The 13,755-nt window shown below is 39.2% G+C and overlaps 1 long non-coding RNA gene across 4 annotated transcripts in view; it reads left to right on the forward strand.

The window, feature by feature from the left end:
- The window catches only part of LOC122236680, a 45,468-nt gene that overhangs the window by 15,414 nt on the left and 16,299 nt on the right, over positions 1–13,755 (forward strand). The window contains exon 3 of one of the 4 annotated variants that reach the window (XR_006214859.1): positions 4,066–4,366. The exons of 2 other annotated variants lie outside the window; for them this stretch is intronic. This is a non-coding gene — a long non-coding RNA (uncharacterized LOC122236680). Of the gene's footprint in view, positions 1–4,065; positions 5,823–13,755 lie in introns of those variants that run through there. One more of the 4 variants, XR_006214858.1, reaches the window with a different exon arrangement.

Below are 13,755 nucleotides of genomic sequence, written 5' to 3' on the forward strand. Positions count from 1 at the left end.
TGGCTCAATGGGTTAAGTGCCTGACTTCAGTTCAGGTCATGATCTCACAGTTTGTGAGTTCAAGTCCCACATTGGGCTCTGTGTTGTCAGCACGGATCCCACTTGAGATTCTCTGTCCCCCTCTCTCTCTGCTCCTTTCCCTCTCTCAAAACTAAGTAAGCATTAAATATATATATATATATTTTTTTTTTTTTTCTTTCTGGAGTTGACCACTAAAAGTAATGTTGTGGGGAAAACTGGCCATTTCTATTAAAACAAAACATATGTAGAATTTCTCATTTCTTCTGCAAGGCCATTCTGCTTTATGAATATTTAACCTTGGGGAAAAAAGTCATATTCGCATATTGGTAGGTATATACAAACTTGCTTTCTGTCATGTTTTTAATGGTGAAAAGAAAAAAGTAGTGAGAAACAACCTTAATGTCTATGAATAGAGAAATAGCTAAAAACATGCATGGAATAGCCAACTTGGCACACTATACAATTCATCAGGGTTGTTCATTTTAATAAGGTAGAGTTATGGAGAACTTAGAAAAAAAGCTCTAAGACATGTTGATGGGGTGGGGGGGAGAGAAAGCTAGTTATAGAATGATAAATATGGATTAATAACATTTATGAAAAATCAACAAATAAAACAATACATATATTGGAGATAACAATACCGCATATATTGGATACCACATATATATGTGCATATATATATGAAAGCTTGGAAGCATGTATATCAAATCAAAAAAGTGATTTAATTTGGCAGGGGCTGGAAAGAGAAGACTGGAGATTTGGGGTGGAGAGAGGGTTTCAAAAGGAAATTTAATCTGCAATGTGTTCAGTTTTTCAGTGTTAATGTATTCATGTGTTATTTATATAATATTCTTTAAAATTAAGACAAACAAAGGGCGCCTGGGTGGTTCAGTCGGTTAAGCAGCAGACTTCAGCTCAGGTCATGATCTTATGTGGTCGGTGAGTTTGAGCCCCGCATTGGGCTCTGTGCTGACAGCTCAGAGCCTGGAGCCTGCTTCAGATTCTATGTCTCCCTCTCTCTCTGCCCCTCCCCCCGCTCACACTCTGTCTCTGTCTCTCAAAAATAAAATAAACATTAAAAAAAAATTAAACAAATAAACAAAGCATTGACTACATTAACTAAATCTCAAAATCCTCAGAAAGAGACTACAACCTATTGTGGAAACAGGTGACACACTCAAATACTCAGTATCTGCCCTTCCTAGAAAAAATTCCAGAAATGACTGAGAGTTTCTACCTCTCCCTCTCCCATTAAATGTAAGAATCCTTTTCTGAAAGTTGTCTGCCACTAAGGCTTGCTGTCAGCTAATGAAAGCAAGTAATATAAGTAACACAATAACTTAGAATCTGGATTTACAGTGAACACCATATACCTATTACCTGTATTCTATAGTTAATATTCAGCTAATTCAGCTCTATCACATTAGATCACTGAATGAAAACCCCAATATGCACGGTCTACTTTGATTTTTTTTTCTTTGCTGAGCTGTAGGATGGATATTCAACCTGAGGAAAGCAACTAATGGCTAAGGACAGGGTCCAGGTATCCCGAGGCCTTTGCTTTCTGTTTAAACCATTTGATGATGAAGGTGGAAAAAACCAACATTCCCACATCAAGGTTGTTAAATGCATTACCAGAGATAAAGAGTATATAAAATACCTTCAAGTTTGTATTTAAATTATTTTCCTCTGGGGGGAAATAAAAAATAAAACTAGAGCCTTAGCCTTATTACTTTAATAGTAATTTTTAAAAAAGGTTAAAATGATAATGAGCAAAAAAGCTGACTAAGCCACTAATCAAAGACACAGACACAAATACAATTAGTGTTTTGGGCGAGTTGCTCTGAGGATTCTTGGCTAATCCTGAGATATCCAGAGGCTTCACTTGGGGAGCCCCATCCCCGCCCGGACACAAAAAGGCACTTCCTGCCATTGCTCTCTGGTTTTTTGTGTAGCTTGAGTTAAGACCATGCAAAATAAACAACGGAATTTTGTCCAGGCGTCACATTCCCTTCTGGGAGGAAATTACTACACTCGTTTTGTAGCTCCTCTGTTTGGAGTATATTTTCTGGTTTTTAATTTTTAAACCCCCTAGGCCCTTTCCCGCTTTTTAGGAAAATTACTTGTGTTTTCTAACTTTATAGACTCAAAGTTATACCTTTTGAAAACCTCTCTTTGAGGAAATTTGCACAAACAGCAAAGAAACCTGGTTGAGTGAGATTCAACTTCCCCTCATCAAATGCACATCATCTATGCACCTGGAATCATACTTCATCCAGTAAGAAAAACACATTATAAAGTAGCATGTGTAGTATGATTCTACTTGGGCAAAATGCATGTGTACTCATGCAGAGAATGTCTGGAGGGACGGTAACATCTCATGGCGGTGAGATTGCCGATGATTAATTTCTTTTTTTTACTTGTCTGTATTGTTTGCATTTTAAATATTGAGAATATATTGTTTTCATAATAAAAATAACATTTTCAGGGTGCCTGGGTGGCTCGGTCAGTTGTGTGTCTGACTCTTGGTTTCGGCTCAGATCATGATCTTAGGGTTTGTGAGTTTGAGCTCCGTGATGGCAGCGAGGGGCCTGCTTGGGATTCTATCCTTCTCCTTTTCTTTCTGCCCCTCCCCACCTTTTGCAAACACGTGCGCTCTCTCTTGCTCACTCTCTCTCTCTCTCAAAATAAATAAATAAACTTAAAAAAAAAAAAGAACACTCTCATCTTGAAGTAGTAGGGGTGAGTAGGGGATAAAATAAGTGGAACAGAAGGGGATGCAAGCAGAAACAAAAGAATGCACCAGGACTGAGGTTAGTACTCAGAATCCTCACATCTCACCCTCCAGAAGCCTCCTGTCTTGTCCCTCTGCCTACCTTCTTGCTTTACAATCATCCATTCTGTACACAGCAGCCAGAGTGATTTTCTTAAAGTGACAATCTGATTTGGAGTTCTACCCACTTAAAATCTTCAGTGGCTCCTAGCTGTGCTTAGATAAAAACCCAATCTCCTTATCCCAGCCTCAAGGCCCTGCCTGTTGTGGTCCTTGCTTCTTCATCTCCTGCCTCTCAGTCTTTTTCTCACTTTATTGCTAGTTCCTGGAACACTCTTTCCTGCCTCAGGGCCTTTGCACTTGTTCCTTGTGCTCAGATAGCTCTTCCCTCGGCTCCTCATCAGCCTCTGTTCCTCGGAGCCTCCAGCGGTAGGGTCCAAGGAATCTGCATTTTAAATATGTACTTGAGATTCTCATGTACACTCATGTTGGAGAGTCCCTATTCCAAAGCACTGGCTTTTGATGAATATTCAAGGGGCAGAGAGTTCAGGATAAACTTCTGGAAGATACCTGGAGTTATTCTCTCTCAGCCCCCTGTGAGGCTACCTAAATCCTGTGGGCTTCAAAAAGGACATAGGTGTGGCAGCTCACAGAAGGATGGGATGTTAGGGTCTCAAAGTTCCTCTACCAAAGGTAACGATGGCTGAAATTTCAGCTAGGAAGATTTTTTAGTGGTGACTATTACTTATTCATCTATTGGTAAATTAAACATAAAATACCTACAGCAAGTTAGACCATCCTCTGAGCTTGGGTTTGGAAACTGACCTGGGAAGAGTTCCGAGGCAGGTACGTTCAGGTTTCTGTCTTGGGCATTCACTGCCTGAGAACTGGTGCATTCTGGAGGGCCCTGTCGGACAGACAGATGATGGGGGCAGGAGGGTGCGGAAGGTACTATAAACATGAAACAAACAAACGCTCTCTGAGCTTGTGCTGAGGGCAAGCCCCCATGCTAGACACAGGTATGTGGGGGAGGACCCCACAAGACACACCCAGGTCTGCCCAGCCTCCCCACGAGGGCTCATGGTGAGCCGTCAGAGAATCTTGTCATGGGCAAAGTGGTTACGGTAGTTTTATTTTTTATTGTTGTTGAGGAATTTACCTAGTCCCACCTGGTGGGCATAAACAGAAGTCAGAACTTTACTAGGAGGCTGTGGCAGGAAAAGCAATAGAGAGTCATTAATTTTGTTGGCCTCTCCTATGATTCCTTTCAGGAACCCCTCCCTCACTCCCTGTGGTTTTGGGGCTCACCAGTCAAGGTGGCCCCATCTCTCTCACCCCACGAGCTGGACCAATCACAGTCCTTCCTGGATCTTCTTGACAGAATCTAGGAGGCAGGCTTTCTTTCTGCTGGGCTTGCTAAACTGGCCAGAGATGACCCTTGTGCTGTCCAGTTCCATCACACCCACCCAGCAGAGAAAGCCCGAGTGACAAAGAGAGAGAGCCGCAATGATACCATTCAAGCCCCTAGATCCAGATGGACCTGAAGCTAGACCCACTCCTAATCTGTCCACGGTAGGTACTAATAAACCCCCTTAGTGCTTCGATTAGTTCGAGCTCAGTTTCTTCTCTTGCAACAGAAAGAGGCCTGACTAATGCATAGGACTTAGACTGTTTCTTCCATTATTATTCCAAGTCTCCAAATAAAAAATGTGCTATTGGCAGAAAGTCATCTTTGTAATGTAATAGTGAGGCCAATCTCATAATGTAGATGGGCAATGTTACAATCCTACAGGGTGTGGGGCTTCTATAAATAATGGGCCAGGCACAGCCCTACCATTTATGGTTCTCAGAAGCTGTTCTTGGGTCCGGGAGTGTCACAGTCTCTTACCACCAAATGCTCTGCTCTCATACACCATGAATCCCCACTATTACTTCCAATTCTAGTCTAACACCACGGGGTTCATTCCAGCTTTCCTCCTTTCCATATTTGTAACTCCCTTTCCCACCAGTGACAAACTGGCTCCCACTGTAATCAACATACTTATTGACTTGCTCAGACCTACAAAGCATAGAGAATAGCTTCAGAATGGCTAATCCATACCACTACAAAAGCAAGCCTACTAACTAGAGCTCAATATATGTTTACAATTTTTTGTCATTAGTCTGAGGGGATATGGCCAAAACACAGTGTGCAACAGTTGTCCCTGCCCTATTTCGCTATGTTTATGTTTTTCATTTGAAATAACACTAAGTTCATTGTTTCCGCTTCTATTTAAATTTAAGGGATTTTTTTTCTTCCATCCTTGTTGATATTAATTTTTGAGTATGCGAAGCATGAATACAGTCCTGAGAGAAAACTATGTGTAATATATATTCAGACAAGTGTAACCCCTATTCCCACCTCTTCCACCCTGTTCCTCTGCTTCTGTCCTCTCCACCCATCCCTACCCCCCAAAGGGGTCTCATTTCCTGGTTTATCCTTCCTGTGTTTCTCTGTTTAAAAATAAGCAGATATATCTATGTGTTATTACTGTTCCTTCTTTTCACACTATGGACACTCTTTAGCACTACTCTTTGTTCACTTAATAATATGTATCCTGCATATAGCTTCTTATTGGTTCATAGAGATGTTAAATCTTTTTTACAGCCATGTCGTGTTCCATTGTGTGCATGTACTATGGTTTACGAAACTATTCTTCTATGTATGAGCATTTTGGTTGTTTCCAATAGTTTGCAATGACAAATAGTGCTTCAGGGCATATTATGCATAAGGATTTTTGTGTTATTGGAAATTTTCGTTTTCTTTTTTTTTTAAGTAAACTGCGTTCTGAATGTGGGGCTCAAACTCATGACCCTGAGATCAAGAGTCCTCTTGCCCTACCAACTGAGCCAGTACCCCTGAAAATGTTTCTTTAAAGTAAATCCCTAGGAGTTGGATTGCTGAGTCAAAAGTAAAACACATGTCATTTTAATTTTTTTTAAATATTTATTTATTTAGAGACAGAGAGAGAGTGTGTGCATTTGTGCAAGCAGGAGAGGGGCAGAAAGAGAAGGGCAGAGAGAATCCCAAGAAGGCTCTGCACTGTCAGCATGGAGCCTGACATGGGGCTCAATCCCACGAACCATGAAATCATGACCTGAGCCAAAATCAAGAGTCAGACACTTAACCAACTGAGCCACCCAGGCACCCCGTATGTCATTCTTTACACATTGTCAGATCTCTCCTTAAATGAGTTATGGTAATTTGCATACCTACCACCAGTGAAAGTGCCTATTTCTCCACAGTCTTGCCAGCAGAATGCTTTGTCAAACTTTCAAGTTATTGCTTCTCTAATAGGAAAGAAACAGTATCTCAGTGTGGTTTTTTTCATATTTATTTATTTAAGTAATGTCTATACCCAGTGTGGGGCTTGAGCTCATGACCCCAAGGTGAGGAGTCACATGAGCCAGCCAGAGCCAGCCAGGTGCCCCACCAAAAAATTTCTACGTGATAAAAATATTTTGGTATGCAGTTCTATCACTTTTAACATATGTATAGATTCTTTTTTTTTTTTAATGTTTATTTTTGAGACAGAGAGAGACAGAGTATGAATGGGGGAGGGTCAGAGAGAGAGACACACACAGAATCTGAAACAGGCTCCAGGCTCTGAGCTGTCAGCACAGAGCCTGATGCGGGGCTTGAACTCACAGGCTGCGAGATCATGACCTGAGCCGAAGTCGGACACTTAACCAACTGAGCCACCCAGGCGCCCCTAGATTCTTGTGACCACAGTGAAGACATGGAACTCCCAATCCATTCCATGACTCCCCCAAATTTACTCATGGGACCCCTTTTTAGTCAGACACTCTCTTCACCTATAAACCCTAGTCACCACTGATCTGTTCTCCATTCCTCATGTGACTTGTCCAGTGTCATATGAATGGAATTATATAGTACGTAACCTTTTGAGACTTACTTTTTTCATCTAGCATAGTATCTTTGAGAGTCACCCACACTGCTCTGTGCATCAATAGTTCATTTCTTGGTACTGCCCATCAGTGTCCCTCTGTACCGATGCACCTCTGTGTGCTTATCCATTCACCTAATGAAAGACATTTGGATTGTTTGCAGTTTTTTCTGATTATAAGCAAAACTTCTATAAATATCTGTGTACAGTTTTAGAGATAAATGCCTAGAAGTGGGATTGCTAAGTTATTTGGTAAACATATGTTTAACTTTATAAGAAACTGAAACCATCGAACTCCTAGAAGAAAATATAGGTGGTAAGCTCCTTGACATCGGTCTTGGTGATGATTTTTTGGACTTGACACCAAAAAAGGCAAGAAAAACAAAAAATGAACAAGTGGAACACTACATCACACCAAAAGCTTCTGCACCAGCAAAAGGAAACCACCAACAAAATGTAAAGGCAATTTATTGAATGGGAGAAAATATTTGCAAATTATATATTTAAAGAGGGTTAATACCCAAAATACATAAAGAACTTATACAACTCAGTAACAAAAAACAAACAGTCTGATTAAAAAATGAGCAGAGGTGGGCACCTGGCTGGCTCAAGTCTGTGAAGCATCTGACTCTTGATCTTGGGGTTGTAAATTCAAGTCCCACCAGATTACTCAAAAGAATAAATAAATAAAATCTTTAAATACATGGGCAGAGGAACTAAATAGACATTTTTTCAAAGACATACAGATGGCCAGCAGGTACATGAACAGGTACCCACCATCACTAGCCATCAGGAAAATGCAAATCAAAAGCATAATGAGATATCACCTCACACATGGTAGAATGGCTAATATCAAAAAGATAAAAAATAAAAAGTGTTGGCGAGAATGTGGAAAAAAGGAAACCCTTGTCCACTGTTGGTGGGAATGTAAATTCGTGTAGCCACTAGGGAAAACAGTATGGGGATTCCTCAAAAATTAAAAATAAGGGCGCCTGGTTGGCTCAGCCAGTTAAGTGTCCAAGTCTTGATTTGGACTTGGGTCATGATCTCATGAGTTCGAGCCCTGTGCTGGGCTCCACACTGGGTATGGAGCCTCCTTGAGATTCTCTCTCTCCCTCTCCCTCTGCCCCTCCTCCACTCTCTCTCGTTTTCAAAATAAAAATAAATATAAAACTATCATATGATCCAGCAATTCTCCTTCTGAGTATTTGACCAAAGGAAATGATAGCACTAACTCTAAAAGATACACGCACTCTTATGTTCATTGTAACATTATTTATAATAGCCAAAACATGGAAGCAACTTAAGCGTCTGTCAATGGATAAATGGACAAAGAAAATGTAGAATATATATACAATGGAATATTATTCAGTCATAAAAAGATGGAAATCTTGCCATTTGCAACAACATAGAATGCCCTTGAAGGCATTATGCAAGTGAAATAAGAGAAAGACAAATACCAAATGGTCTCACTTATATGTGGACTCTTTAAGGAAAAAAAAAAACTGAACTCAGAAACAGAAAACAGATTGGTGGTTGCCAGAGGCAGGGAGTAGGAAGTGGGCAAAATGGGTGAAGATGGTGAAAAGGTGCAAACTTCCAGTTGTAAAATAAATATGTCTTGGTATTACCAAGTAATGTACAGCATGATGACTATAGTTAATAAAACTTTGTTGTATATCTGAAAGTTGCTAAGAGAGTAAATATTAAGTTATTATCATCAGAAAAAAATAATTTGTAGCCATATATGGTAATGGATATTAACTAGACTTACTGTGGTGATCATTTCACAAATATACAACTATTGAATCATTATGTTGTGTACCTGAAACAAATATACTGTTATATATTAATTATATCTCAATCTTTTTAAAAAGGGGGAAAAAGTTTTTTCAGATATTTCCAGTATTTGAGTCATCTTGGGGATGGTATCTTTTTCTTTTCCCATGATAATATGTCAGACTTTTGTGTTTCTTTGTATGTCAAGTAATTTTGGATTGCATCCTGGCCATTTGTATATTATGTTATGATACTCTAAGTCTTTTTTAAAAATTTTTTTAATGTTTGTTTATTATTGAGAGACAGAGACAAAGCATGAGTATGGGAGGGGCAGAGAGAGGTGGAGACACAGAATCCGAAGCAGGCTCCAGGCTCTGAGCTGTCAGCACAGAGCCTGACGCAGGGCTGGAACTCACAAACTGCGAGACCATGGCCTGAGCTGAAGTTGGACGCCCAACCAACTGACCCACCCAGGAACCCCTGATACTCTAAGTCTTGTTTCATCCCTATGGACAATTTTTTAAAGTTTATGTATTTGTTTTAAGAGAGACAGAGATAGTGTGAGTGGGGGAGGGGCAGAGAGACAAAGGGAAAGAGAGCATATGCCAAACAGGCTCCGCACTGCCAGTGCAGAACCCGATTCAGGGCTGAACTCACGACACAGCGAGATTATGACTTGAGCAGAACCCAAGAGTCAGACACTTAACTGACTGAGCCATCTAGGTGTCCTGATAATTTTTTTTAAGCAGGCAGTTGACCTGGTTAGGTACGGATTGCAAGTTCTGATCTGCCTTCTTCTTCTTCTTATTTTTCTTAATGTTTATTTTTGAGAGAGAGAGAGAGAGACAGAAAGTGTGAGTGTGCCAGCAGGGGAGGGGTAGAGAGATAGGGAGACAGAATTCGAAGCAGGCTTTGCACTGAGAGCAGAGAGCCCAATGTGGGGACGGAACTCACAAACCCTGAGATCATGACCTGAGTTAAGTTGGGTGCTTAACTGACTGAGCCGCCCCAGCACCCGCGATCTGTGTTCTGTGGGCTGCATTTCCAATGTCAATTTAATTTTCATTGCCTGTGTGGTGCCCTTAGATCTATCCTGCATGTGTGCCACCCACAGGCCAGCTGATACGTTGACAGTTACCTACCCTGTTTAGTTCTCAAAGATTTTGATGCGTGCTCAGCACAGGAGAAGTCCAGGAATTTGTTCATAACTTTATAAGATTACCTTCTGAAGCCTTGTCTCTATGATCACTCCTCTCCTCTAGTTCACAGGGGTTCCCCTTTCTAGTCCTCTGGCCAGCCAGGGCTTTAGTCTCCCCTTTGCTATGCATTTCCTATGACTTTAACTGCTTCTGCAGCCAAGCGGTGGGAAGATCGGGAGATTTAAATAAAAGAAATGGATGAGGTGCCTGGGTGGCTCAGTCAGTTAAGCTTCCAACTTTAATCTCAGCTCAGGTCTTGATCTCAGGGTTGTGAATTCAGACAAAGAAAGAAAGAAAGAAAGAAAGAAAGAAAGAAAGAAAGAAAGAAAGAAAGAAAGAAAGAAAGAAAGAAAGAAAGAAAGAAAGAAAGAAAGAAAGAAAGAAAGAAAGAAAGAAAGAAAGAAAGAAAGAAAGAAAGAGGGAAGAAAAGGAAATGGAGATTCCCTCTATGCTCTTTGAACTATGGTTCAAACTGTGGTTCCTCTGGTCAGAGTGAAGGATTATCTTTGCTCTGAGAGTGAAGACAGCGTAGAATGTGTTTAACCCATCTTAATTGGAACTGAAGGATTCTTGGTGTGATTTTAATTTGCATTTCTCTTATAAGTGAACTTGACATTTTTTGGTATCTTTAAACAAAGTCCATATTAAAATGTCTTTAATTTCTTGTTCATATCTTTTGCTCATTTTTCTACTGGATTTTTGGTCTTCTTTATCTTCAAATATTTAAGGGTTATTAGCTATTTACCTGTTATATATGCAGAAAATATTTTCTCCTAGTTTTTCATCTTTTACTTTGCTTATATTTTTAACCATGAAAAAAGTTTTTATTTTTCTATAATTAGATTTATCAGTCTTTTCCTTTATTAAATCTGGTTTTTGGATCAGTTAGAAAACTTTTCTTTCCTTATGTACAGATTATAAAGAAATTCACTGCTGTCTTTTTTTAATTTAATTTTTTATTTTTTTAAATTTACATCCAAATTAGTTAGCATATAGTGCAACAATGATTTCAGGAGTAGATTCCTTAGTGCCCCTTACCCATTTAGCCCATCCCCCCTCCCACAGCCCCTCCCCTTAACCCTCCATTTGTTCTCCATATTTATGAGTTTCTTCTGTTTTGTCCCCCTCCCTGTTTTTATATTATTTTTGTTTCCCTTCCCTTATGTTCATCTGTTTTGTCTCTTAAAGTCCTCATATGAGTGAAGTCATGTGATTTTTGTTTTTCTCTGACTGCCTAATTTCACTTAGCATAATACCCTCTAGTTCCATCCACGTAGTTGCAAATGGCAAGATTTCATTCTTTTTGATTGCCGAGTAATACTCCATTGTATATATATACCACATCTTCTTTATCCATGCAACCATCGATGGACATTTGGGCTCTTTTCATACTTTGGCTATTGTTGATAGTGCTGCTATAAACATGGGGGTGCGTGTGTCCCTTTGAAACAGCACACCTGTATCCCATGGACAAATGCCTAGGTGTCCTGATAATTTTTTATCAGGTCGTAGGGTAGTTCTATTTTTAGTTTTTTGAGGAACCTCCATACTGTTTTCCAGAGTGGCTGCACCAACTTGCATTGCCACCAACAATGCAAAAGAGATCCTCTTTCTCTGCATCCTTGCCAACATCTGTTGTTGCCTGAGTTCTTAATGTTAGCCATTCTGACAGGTGTGAGGTGGCATCTCATTGTGGTTTTGATTTGTATCTCCCTGATGATGAGTGATGTTGAGCATTTTTTCATATGTCAGTTGGCCATCTGAATGTCTTCCTTGGAGAAGTGTCTATTCATGTCTTTCGCCCATTTCTTCACTGGATTATTTGTTTTTTGGATGTTGAGTTTGATAAATTCTTTATAGATTTCAGATACTAACCTTTTATCTGATATGTCATTTGCAAATATCTTCTCCCATTCTGTTGGTTGCCTTTTAGTTTTGCTGATTGTTTCCTTCGCTGTGCTGAAGGTTTTTATTTTGATGAGATCCCAGTAGTTCATTTTTGCTTTTGTTTCCCTTGCCTCTGGAGACGTGTTGAGTACGAAGTTGCTATGGGCAAGATCAAAGAGGCTTTTGCCTCCTTTCTCCTCAAGGATTTTGATGGCTTCTTGTCTTACATTGAGGTCTTTCATCCATTTTTAGTTTATTTTTGTATGGTGTAAGAAAGTGGTCGAAGTTCATTCTTCTGCATGTCACTGTCCAGTTTTCCCAGCACCACTTGCTGAAGAGACTGTCTTTATTCCATTGGATATTCTTTCCTGCTTTGTCAGAGATTAGTTGGCCATACGTTTGTGTGTCCATTTCTGGGTTCTCTATTCTGTTCCATTGATCTGAGTGTCTGTTCTTGTGCCAGTACCATATTGTCTTGATGATTACAGCTTTGTAGTATAGCTTGAAGTCTGGGATTGTGATGCCTCCTGCTTTGGTTTGCTTTTTCAAGATCACTTTGGCTATTTGGGGTCTTTTTTGGTTCCATACAAATTTTAGGATTATTTGTTCTAGCTCTGTGAAGAATGCTGGTGTTACTTTGATAGGGATTGCATTGAATATGTAGATTGTTTTAGGTAGTATCGACATTTTAACAATATTTGTTCTTCCTATCCAGGAGCATGGAATATTTTTCCATTTTTTTGTGTCTTCTTCAATTTCTTTCATAAGCTTTCTATAGTTTTCAGTGTATAGATTTTTCACCTCTTTGGTTAGATTTATTCCTAGGTATTTTATAGTTTTTGGTGCAACTGTAAATGGGATTGATTCCTTAATTTTTCTTTCTGTCACTTCATTGTTGGTGTATAGGAATGCAACCAATTTCTGTGCATTGATTTCATATCCTGCAACTTTGCTGAATTCATGAATCAGTTCTAGCAGTTTTTTGGTGGAATCTTTTGGGTTTTCCATATAGACTGTCATGTTGGTGTTTTCTTCTAACATTTGTGTGGTCTCCTATTTAAGGTTTAACTTTCTAATCCTTTTGTGTAAGGTATGAGACATAAATCTAATTTAATTTTTTTTCTAAATGGCTATCCTGTTTTCCCAGGACTATTTATTTGAAAGTCCAACTTTACCCCCATGATTTTACTTACTAAATTTCTATATGTCTTTGGGTCTGTATCTGAATTTTCTATCCTGTTCCACAAATCTATTTATCTATTCATGTGCTAGTATGATACTTTATTTTTTATTTTTTAAAGATTTTATTTTTAAGTAATCTCTGTACCCAGTGTGGGGCTCAAACTCATAACCCCAAGATGAAGAGCCACACACTCCACCAACTGAGCCAGCTAGGTGCCCTGTATGCTTTTTAACTTAGTTTTTGTAGAATGTCTTAAGGTCTGATTGAGCTGTTGTAGATTTTTCTCTTTTGGTGTTTCCCTTGCTATTGCTCATTTTTATTTTTCCCTATGAACTTTGGCATTAACTTTGTAGCTCCATAAATAAATTTGCTGAAGGAGTGCCTGGGTGGCTCAGTCAGTTAAGTGTCTGACTCTTGATTTGGGCTCAGATCGTGATCTTATGGTTTGTAAGATAGAAGCCCACATTGAGCTCTGTGCTGACAGCATGGAGCCTGCTTGGAATTCTCTCTCTTTCTGTCCTTCTCTCTCTGCCCCTACCGTGTGTGCATGCTCTCTCTCTCTCTCTCTCTCTCTCTGTCTCTCTCAGGATGGATAAATAGGCATTAAAAAAAAAAGAACTTTGTATTTTTGATAGTGCAGGTAGAGATACCCTTGCTTTGTTCCTTATCTTTATGGAAATGTCCCTAGTGTTTCCCAGAGAAATAAAATATGTTAAGAAACTATCCATTAAAAAAAAAGAAGAAAAAGATGAAAAGAAAAAGAAAATATCCATCAATTTCTATTTTCTTGCATTTTTTTAATAGATGTCAAATTTTGACAAAGGCTTCTTTAGGATCTATGGAGGTAATCATATGATTTTTCTTTCAAGATCTATTAATATGATATTTTATTAGATGTCCTAAGATTGAACCAATCTGCATTTCTGGAATGAAATCCTACTTGGTCATGATATATTATTTTTCTTA

This window comes from Panthera tigris, chromosome A2 (assembly GCF_018350195.1).
Source record: "Panthera tigris isolate Pti1 chromosome A2, P.tigris_Pti1_mat1.1, whole genome shotgun sequence".
Lineage (NCBI taxonomy): Eukaryota > Metazoa > Chordata > Mammalia > Carnivora > Felidae > Panthera > Panthera tigris.